Genomic DNA, 10,661 nt, shown 5'->3' with positions numbered 1-10,661 from the left:
ATAAGACAAATCTGTGAAGCATTCAAAATTACGCAAAAACTGTGCATATCGCCCAGAGGCTTCTGGTGTGGTAGAACAACTGAATGGCACTATCAATTCAAGATTGGGAAAAATGTGTGAATCTACTCAAATGGAATGGCCTGATGCTTTGCCCCTTGTCTTGCTGGGACTTAGAAGTATTCCAGATCGGAAGACAGGCCTGAGTCCCCATGAGATTCTGATAGGAAGAGCAATGCGGCAAGCATGGGTGCCAGGACACAAACTGATAAACATATCTGATGTTTTGGTGCTAGAGTACTGCAAGCAACTGGGTGACCAAGAGAGTTCTATCTCTCACCAGATTGGGGAAGACGCCGTCCCCAGACCAGCAACTCCAGCCCATGACTTGAACCCAGGTGATTGGGTTGTAATTAAGAAACATACTCGGAAGAGTTGCCTTTCACCGAAGTGGGGAAAACGAAGACAGGTGATTCTGGTTACCACCACAGCTGTGAAGCATGCAGGTGTGCCACGGTGGATCCATGCCAGCCATACGAAGAAAGTGACAGAACCAGAAGAAACTGAGGCTGAAGGTTGTCCAGCTGAGGGGTCACTTGAAATTGGTCCTGAAGTAGCTGAAGAAGAACAACCGAGCACTATTCAAGATGATTGGGTCCCAATAATCGACCTCACTCTAGATCCAATAAGAACAAGAAGACAAACCTACTTTAGAGAGTGGGATAGTGAGGACAAGACAGGAATAGAAGAAGATAATCAGATCATCGTAATCCAAATCAAATCTGATGATGAAGAAGGCCAGATAGGGACAGAACAAGTTATCAACACACCTCCAAGAACTCCTGAGCCTGAAAAGGGACAGGTAGAAATTAGGGCGGAAGTTCAAGCGGAAGAAGATCAAAAGTTCAAAGTGCTTGAACAGGATCAGATAGAACTAGACAAAGGTGTTCAGGAAGAAGAAACTGAAACCAATCAAAGTCAAAATCAGCATACACCTGAACAAGGCCAGTTTAGTAACCAGGCAGAAGAAACTGAAATAAGACCTGGAACTAGTCAGACAGGAAGGGAAGAAGAAGACACAGAAGCAGATGTGCCACAACTGAGTGAGAATAAAAGAGCCTACCTACTTCAGTAGCTGAGGGTGTGACCTACCATCACTTACCACTAACATATGGAATTTCCTGTAGTATTTTAGCTAGTTTATTCTATAAGAGAGGACCTTTACAGTATTATTACTCTAATTCAGACGTGATATTTTCTGAACTTCCTATACGTGGAAATCTGAATCCTGTACATACTAAGAGTGATGTAACACGTTATATGGGAGAATATTTTCTAACCGTAGGTACAATAGATTTAGGTGAAGCACATAGAGATAACTTGACATGTTCCTTACACGAACAAGAACAAATGTTTCTAAATATGGCAGAGAAAAGAAGAGAAAGTTTCCAAAGAAAAGCGAATGATAAAAGGCAGAAAACTCCTAAGTGGGCTGAAAGTATAGGGAGCACCTCAAATGGTGGAGCTAATGCTGCTTTGTTACTGGATTTCGAAAAGAAGGGGAAACTTTGTCTTCACAGAGAAAAGACTAGTTACTATAATAACATATTCATTGGTTCAGTGAATGCGAACACAATTACAAGGTAATTGGAGGTTGGGGTTTCAAAAATGGGTCAGAACCTGTGTTTCCCGGAATTTATTATATATGTGGAAACAAGGCTTATTTCAAATTGCCGGACCATTGGTACGGAAGCTGTTATTTTGGTATTGTCTTTCCAAAGATATACCATGTACATGAAATTGCTGAAAGCAATGAAAACACTAATGGATTAATACGTAGTAAAAGAGAAAGTGTTGGAGAAATAATAGGTGATATATTTAGTGCATTGATACCAACAGTGGGAGTGACTCTGAATACACACAGAATATGCAAATTGTCAACAGTAGTAGATCGGTTATCAACTGACACTGCTGGAGGTTTCCTGATGGTCAATACCAAATTGGTTGCGATCAGATCTATGGTTTTACAAAATCGTCTTGCTCTTGAAACTTTATTGGCAAAAGAGGGTGGAGTCTGTAGAATGCTGAAAGCGCAACATTGTTGCACTTACATTCCAGACAAAAGTGTTGAAATTAAGAAATATGTGAAAAACATCACTAATTTGGAAAAATAGCTCAAACCACTGGAGGTTGATAGTGCCTGGAAGAGACTAACTGATGGTCTCTCCTATGTAGGTAGTTGGTTTTCTAATCTAGGTAAAAGTCTTGTGAGTAAAATATTGATGCCAATAGCAGGAATAGGTTTATTAGTGTTCACTATAATAATTTGTTGTAAATGTCAAAAACACAAGAAGAAATATACTGTCAATAGGAGATGAATGAAACTGAATGTTGTTGAACTCGAATAAGAAGAGCTGAATAACCAGATTTATAAAAGAGTGAAAAATTCTCATCCGAATAAAGATGCAGAAAAAAGGCTGAATAAAAAGTTTGAAGAAATCTAATTGGGTGAGATGTGAAAAGTTGGCATCTGGTTCAATTAATAGTGATTATAGTAAATATCATCAAAGAGGGGATTGATGGAGCAAGGATTCACACGCTAAGCGACTTGCTTGTATCATGAACCTCAAATAAAAGTTAATAAAAATAACCAACATGTTCGTGTTACTAATATTGCACATTTTACATTACACGGGGTGTCCTAGTGAAGCGTGCTTATGTGTCAATTAACAGTAATACGCTTGCCACTTAAAATGGCCGCTGCTACGTGGGAAATTAGACTGCGCATGCGACGGTCATACCCATGTGACGTGACGTACTCGCAGTTCTGGTGGGAAAGTGTTTGCTCATGCGCAATACAGATAAATATGGCTGCTCTATGTTCTCACATGCTTTAAGCTTGCATTGCCGCTTTCGCAAAGCTGTCTGTACTGCATAACCAATAATGCTATAGTTATTATAAAATAAGGGGTGTAGTGTAGAACTTCATGGTATACAGTGAAATCATTTATTCTGTGTTCTAAAACTGTTTCTTTTCCATTTCATGTAACACTACGAAACTTGGCCTGTTCTAACGTGATATACTCCATCTTGCTTGAAACTGAGTCTGCGTGAGATCTGCGAGTCCCCACAGCAGATGACCTTTGAAAAGTTGCCAGATGGCAACACCAGCCAAGATGTGCCTGGGAAGACAACTCTAACCTAGTCGAAGAAGCTGAACTGTACTGCATTTGTAACAATTGTATACAAAGTTATATTTACCATTGTTATGTGTAAAGCATATGTCATGGGAAATTAAAATTCGAGGGGCGGGTAGAAAATTCAAATTAGAAGCCTGAGAAAGTTACATTTTAGGTGGTATGATGACCTGTCCTCCTCCCTTGTCCAATCAAAATTGGGGGATCCTTACACTTGCAACATTGGGGGGTGGTACATTGACCCGAAAAACAGTATAACTAGCGTAGGTTTAGCTGGAAAAATTGTCCAACTTATCCGAATAGCTGATCTGTCACTGGCCCAGCTCACTCTATAGGTGACTGAACTCAGAGAGCTGCAAAGCACTCTGTTGGGAGGTTCGAGAAACCCATTCAGGGTTTTGCAGACTTGAAAGTGCTGGCGAAGCACTTTGCTGGGAAATTCGAGAACCCAATCGGGTTTATTGGCAGATTCCTTGCAGAGAGGGAGTAGCGCAGGCGTTGCAACCGAAGCTGCAGGTGTTGGTCGTACCCTTTGTTGAACCCGGTCCGGATCCAAATTCTGGGGTTATCCTGTCCTGACTATCCATGAGCTGTACCTGCTCGCCTACTGGCACCTAAGTCCTTCAGGGTTCCTTCCCGTCTTTCCAACTGACCTGTGGCCAGGGTTGGTCTTCACACTTTCCTAGATAAATATAAATCTGTGTGGGTGTTGATATATTATTGTGTATTTTCCGTTCTCTTTGCCTACCCTAATTTTGCAAAGCTGCTTAAATTGCATATGTTCTTTTTTCTCCCCTGCACCTTGATAAATGAGATTTTCATGCATCTCTCGTCTATTAGCATGTTCCGCTTTTGACCTACCTTTAGTTAATGCTAAATCATTTTTTATTTTAGTAGATGTTCCTTATCTTACCTTCCTTCTAGGAGATAAGCTGAATTTTATAGTATGTTCCAATCTTACCTTCCCATAATGATTAAGCTAAATCGGAAGAATTGTATTGCATAAGTTTCATTTCCTTTCAAACTGCTAGTGAATTGCGAAAGTCTACTTTGATATAGCATGTTCCCTTTCTTTACCCGCCTTTAATCAAGGTTGGGAAAGTCTATGATCTGAATTAGCATGTTCCTTATTTTACCTTCCCTTATTACTTATGTTTCTAAATGATTGTCACTCTCTGTCTTATTCATAGCTATACGCGATTTCTAATTCTAGTTATAGATAGTCTTATTTGTGTCAATCTTATGCTCATGACATATGATGATGATGATGATCAGATAAAGGTTTTCAAAACTTCCTGAGACTGTGATTATTATAACGAGTGCAAATATTATAAATGATTGTTGTATTGTGATGACTGCTTATCTTTTCAGCTAGCTCCCTGATCCATTTTGATCTTAGGTACCTGTGACAAGGATTGGTAAGTCAGGTACATTGGAAATAAATAGAAATGAACTGGGTTACTGGTAGTAGAGTGTAGGTGACATTTTGCTAATTGGAATTGCTGCTGCCGAGGGCGCTCATAGACCCTTATCTTCATTTACAACTTGCGGTACCCGCTTCGCGGGTCCCGCTGCGTTAGACTGCCACCTGGAAAGCCTGGACTGTGTACTTTGGTAAAGCGTGTGTTGGCCAGGGCTGCGAGCGAGTGGGGCCGGACTTCAAGGACCAGAAGCCTCGGCAACCCGCGCCTCCCGTTACCTGGCCGCTCTCCCTGTCCACCACGCCCCGCCAGCACATTTAAAAGGCGTGTAAGGAGGAAACACCTTGGGACATTTTGCTAATCAGAATAGCTGCTGCCGAGGGCGCTCATAGACCCTTATCTTCATTTACAACTTGCGGTACCCGCTTCGTGGGTCCCGCTGCGTTAGACCGCCACCTGGAAAGCCTGGACTGTGTACTTTGGTAAAGCGTGTGTTGGCCAGGGCTGCGAGCGAGTGGGGCCGGACTTCAAGGACCAGAAGCCTAGGCAACCCACGCCTCCCGTTACCTGGCTGCTCTCCCTGTCCACCACGCCCCGCCAGCACATTTAAAAGGCGTGTAAGGAGGAAACGCCTTGGGACATTTTGCTAATCGGAATTGCTGCTGCCGAGGGCGCTCATTGTCCCTTATCTTCATTTACAACTTGCGGTACCCGCTTCGCGGGTCCCGCTGCGTTAGACCGCCACCTGGAAAGCCTGGACTGTATACTTTGGTAAAGCGTGTGTTGGCCAGGGCTGCGAGCGAGTAGGGCCGGACTTCAAGGACCTGAAGCCTCGGCAACCCGCGCCTCCCATTACCTGGCCGCTCTCCCTTATCTTCATTTACAACTTGCGGTACCCGCTTCGCGGGTCCCGCTGCGTTAGACTGCCACCTGGAAAGCCTGGACTGTGTACTTTGGTAAAGCGTGTGTTGGCCAGGGCTGCGAGCGAGTGGGGCCGGACTTCAAGGACCAGAAGCCTCGGCAACCCGCGCCTCCCGTTACCTGGCCGCTCTCCCTGTCCACCACGCCCCGCCAGCACATTTAAAAGGCGTGTAAGGAGGAAACACCTTGGGACATTTTGCTAATCAGAATAGCTGCTGCCGAGGGCGCTCATAGACCCTTATCTTCATTTACAACTTGCGGTACCCGCTTCGTGGGTCCCGCTGCGTTAGACCGCCACCTGGAAAGCCTGGACTGTGTACTTTGGTAAAGCGTGTGTTGGCCAGGGCTGCGAGCGAGTGGGGCCGGACTTCAAGGACCAGAAGCCTAGGCAACCCACGCCTCCCGTTACCTGGCTGCTCTCCCTGTCCACCACGCCCCGCCAGCACATTTAAAAGGCGTGTAAGGAGGAAACGCCTTGGGACATTTTGCTAATCGGAATTGCTGCTGCCGAGGGCGCTCATTGTCCCTTATCTTCATTTACAACTTGCGGTACCCGCTTCGCGGGTCCCGCTGCGTTAGACCGCCACCTGGAAAGCCTGGACTGTATACTTTGGTAAAGCGTGTGTTGGCCAGGGCTGCGAGCGAGTGGGGCCGGACTTCAAGGACCAGAAGCCTCGGCAACCCGCGCCTCCCGCTACCTGGCCGCTCTCCCTGTCCACCACGCCCCGCCAGCACATTTAAAAGGCGTGTAAGGAGGAAACGCCTTGGGACATTTTGCTAATCGGAATTGCTGCTGCCGAGGGCGCTCATAGACCCTTATCTTCATTTACAACTTGCGGTACCCGCTTTGCGGGTCCCGCTGCGTTAGACCGCCACCTGGAAAGCCTGGACTGTGTACTTTGGTAAAGCGTGTGTTGGCCAGGGCTGCGAGCGAGTGGGGCCGGACTTCAAGGACCTGAAGCCTCGGCAACCCGCGCCTCCCATTACCTGGCCGCTCTCCCTGTCCACCACGCCCCGCCAGCACTCTATTGGTCCACGTATTTAAGAGAAGGTCTCCTCCCGTGGCGCGGGAGCGCGCGGGAGCGTCCCGGGAGAAGCCCGGGACAAGGGCGGGACCGTCAGGGGCCATCAGGGGCCGAAGGAGGCCGGGCTGGGCCCCCCCTCTGATTGACATCTGGTGTGGTCTTGTTGTTTTGACTTAATATTGGGTTGATACCCTCACTTAACCTCAAGCTTATTCGATAATACTTCATGAGGTAGTTTGCTTGTCACCCTACTGGTTACTGTTGCTTAGGCACTAACAATTATTATAATTTTAATATATATTGTTTTAAGAATGTCTAGCTCTACTCCTAACCCCCTTCCTGATTGTGTGAGTATATCCATACTCGGCCCCCTTGATAAATTTTTTGCTAAAGCAACTAAAGATATTGACCGAGAGTTAGCTCTAGCAGAAAGGAGAGCCGAACTACGTCTCTCAATCGAGCTCCTTAAGAGGCAGGTTCCTCCTTCTAGTAATGTGAAATCTCCTGTATGCACCTCAGAACATGTTGAGACGGATGTGGAGTTATTTAACACAGATAGTATACCCTTAATCTTCCAGGAAAGCCCGTTATCACTGGAGGTTTCGGATATAGCTGTGGAAGGTCCAAGTGACTTGCCCACGGTAATGTCCAATAACCTTATAGATCTTAATACCCCTCTCCCCCTGGAGACTGCTCCCCATTCTAATAGTACCATCTTACCTCCCCCCCTGAAGATACAAACTGAGGTCGTCACGTTGCTTGCTTCTCAGCCTATTTCTAAAACAACTAGAGCACATGATAACCAAAAGATTAAAGGTAGTGTATCCTCTCCAGTTAGGAAGAGACGGAGGAAGGGAGGGAAAAATAAAAGTGGGTCTGGCAACCCGTGGAAGCCGCCACAGGTAGCAGCCCCTAAAGAAATTTTGCCAGAGGGTGTGGGGGAAAAACTTACAGAGGTGACAGAAGTAAAACAAACGAACGTAGACATGGGACATAAAACCATTCCCAATGATGGGCTTCTGGAGGCTGTTGAAAAACTCTTAAAGGCTCTTATTCTTCCTCTTGTCGAAAGGCTTAAAAGGCTGGATAAAAAATTGGATTCCCTTCTACCAGAGCCTACGTCCCCAGAGAACCCAACTTTAACCACCCCAGCCACCTCAATTGAAAATAAAACCACAACTAAACAATCTGAAAATAATCAAATCAGACAACACAATCCCTCTAAGAAATTTAATAATGTACCTGTTAATAAAAACCCCACTACCGCAGCAGGCTTATCTGTGACTACAGCTTCGAAAACCACAAGTAAAGAAAAGATTCTTTCAGTGGGTTCGAAGTCTGGTCATACCAATAAAATATCTTCTTCCCAAACAAATTACTCTAATAGAGGTAAATTAAATTACAAAGATATAGTTGATTTACCGCCGGAGTCCTTTAATTTTGTCATTATTTTAACAGGTGTTCCTGTTGTCCCAGAGGAAACTGTGGAATCGAATATTAGTTTAAAAAATAAAGTGATTCACTGGTTACGTTTGAATAGACCACTACCTGTACACCTGAATGGAGACATTGTCTCAGTTAGAAGGTGTCAATGGGTGGGTATACGACCTAAGGATATAGAGGGTGACTTGATCATAGTCAATTTCTGGGACCATAGGGTGGCATCTTATATAAGTGATTGGTTTTTGGGTAGTAATGATGGAGGAGTGTCAACTCGGAATCTGACATATTTTTATCCGGAAAACATGATGCTCCCTTCGAATAAACCTCGGAATAGATATGGGTTGGATTCCCCTTACCAACGGAAACAACTTAGGAACCAATCTATTTCTACCTACCCCAACAGAAATGTTAACTTCTTCCCTTCGCTAAATCACCCTATGATGTACCCTAGGCCAAATAATTACATTCCTACAAACCCAAAGGACTTTTGGAATATCCCTTTATCAAACATGTTCCATCCGCTGACTCCTATGAATTTAAATGACTGACTGAATCCAACTTTACAACAAAAAATATCAGCCTGGGTCAATAAGTCTACCTTTTCTACTCTGTCTGAGGATGTTATGCCTATGTCGGTGTCCCACCACCATTTTATCCTCTGTAGTGATATGAAAGCAATAACTAATGATAATATAAATCATGTAGAGAATTTTTGGGCCAGTGAAAGTTTCCATACCCATTTTGATGTAAAAAATCATCTTGTAAACTATGGTTGTGATGGAAATATCATTGTTCAAGGGAATATGGGATCTTTGCATAAATCAAATCTCAATTCTCATTCAGACCAATGGTGTGGGGATAACATGTGTACTTTTAGAGATATAAATATTTACGATGATGTTGATGTGGGAAATAGTGACATAAACACTCATGATAATGTTGATGTGGGAATTAATGGTATAAGAAATACGGTAGAGGGGTGTGACCCAGCCCAACCTATAAAGAAAACACAACTGGTAAAAGAAGGTAACCGAGGGGAGGCTAGCTCTTTCCGTTTAATTTCTTGGAATATAGCGGGCCTTGGGCAAAGATTAGAGGATCCAGTTTGGTTAGACTATGTTGACTCTTTTGAAATAGCCTGCTTACAGGAGACATGGAGCACTGTGGATCAGAGCTTGGATGGTTTTCAAATGTTTAATGTTCCTGCAATACCATCGCAATCAGGGAGAGCTAAGGGTGGGCTTATGACTGCGATCTCTGTAAAGCATAACTTAAGTCATGTGAGCAGAGTGGTGGAATCACCTTGGTACCAACTACTCATGATTAAGGATTTATTTCCAGAAACTCTTCTCCTCATAAATTGGTACTATAATGTATTTGACCCCCATGAAACCGTAATTATTGATAACCTAAAGGAAGAGATTGTTAAGGTGACAAATAGGGTCTTCCCTCTTTCCTTCTTATGGTTAGGCGATTTTAATTGCGAGCTATGTAAATTTAATGGGTCTAGGGTGTGTGGTCTGATGGATCTAACTGACCAACCGATGGCCCATTTTATCCATACTAAACAAGGGGAGGCTCTAAATAGTATCGTCATGAATAATGATTTATGTATCTTGGATATGTCCAGTTTTTCAGGTGCAGCGAATATACCTACCTTTCAAGGTTCAGGGGGCAGAATGAGCACAATTGATTTTGCCATGGTATCTAAGGGTTTCTTTCATTTCTTGAAAGATTTTAAAATTGAGGTGAACCCAGCTAGCGACCATAATCCACTAATCCTGAGTTTTAACATGGCTCTTGAAAGAAAACTGTGTCCGGAACAACCTATAGTATATAGTCATAATCAGGGTGTTACCTTAAGGTGGAATAAAGTACATGTGAGGCAACTGGAAAGGGATATTTTTAAGGAAAATGCGGATCAGATAGAAACTTGTTTGACACCTATATCCGATCCAGATTATTTAATTAAGAGTTTCGAAAAATTACTGGGAAATGTTGCTACACATCTTGTAAAGATAGGGGGAAGGAATCAACATCGAGGGCCTAAATGGTTTGATGCTGAATGTTCTTCTGCCCACACACACTTAACAAAGGCATTACGCCAAGACCCACGAGATAGAGAAATGGTTAGATTGGCCAGGAAAAGATATAGTGAGGCAGTTAGAAAGAGGAAAAATTATTTGAGGACCAAAGCATGGGAAGACCTGGATAAAGCGGTTGATTTAAGGGATAATAGACTTTTTTGGGAAATAATAAATAGGCCTTTTCTAAAAACAGGTGAAGATAATACCATCCGAGTGCATATACCTGAAGACTCCTGGGTAGCCCATTACAGTAAAATCTTCAATCCCAATGAGAAACTCCACTCTGCTACCATGGGAGAGGATGAATATAGTAACGTTAACATGGAATCATCAAAAATACTTAGTGATTCATTAACTCTTTCGGAAATGGAGTTAGCTTTAACTAAGGGGGCTGCTCTAAAGGCCCCTGGCCCGGATGCAGTGCCATTAGACCTTTTTAAACATAATCTGGAGGTCTGGTCCCCATTACTTTTGAAAGTTTTTAAGGCACTAGTGCTGGGGTCCATTCCGACCTGCTGGAAAGAGGCAGTTGTGGTGCCTATTTTTAAAAAGGGGGACAAGTCTGACCCA

This window comes from Lissotriton vulgaris, chromosome 5 (assembly GCF_964263255.1).
Source record: "Lissotriton vulgaris chromosome 5, aLisVul1.2, whole genome shotgun sequence".
NCBI lineage: Eukaryota > Metazoa > Chordata > Amphibia > Caudata > Salamandridae > Lissotriton > Lissotriton vulgaris.
Note: the sequence above shows the minus strand (reverse complement) of the source record.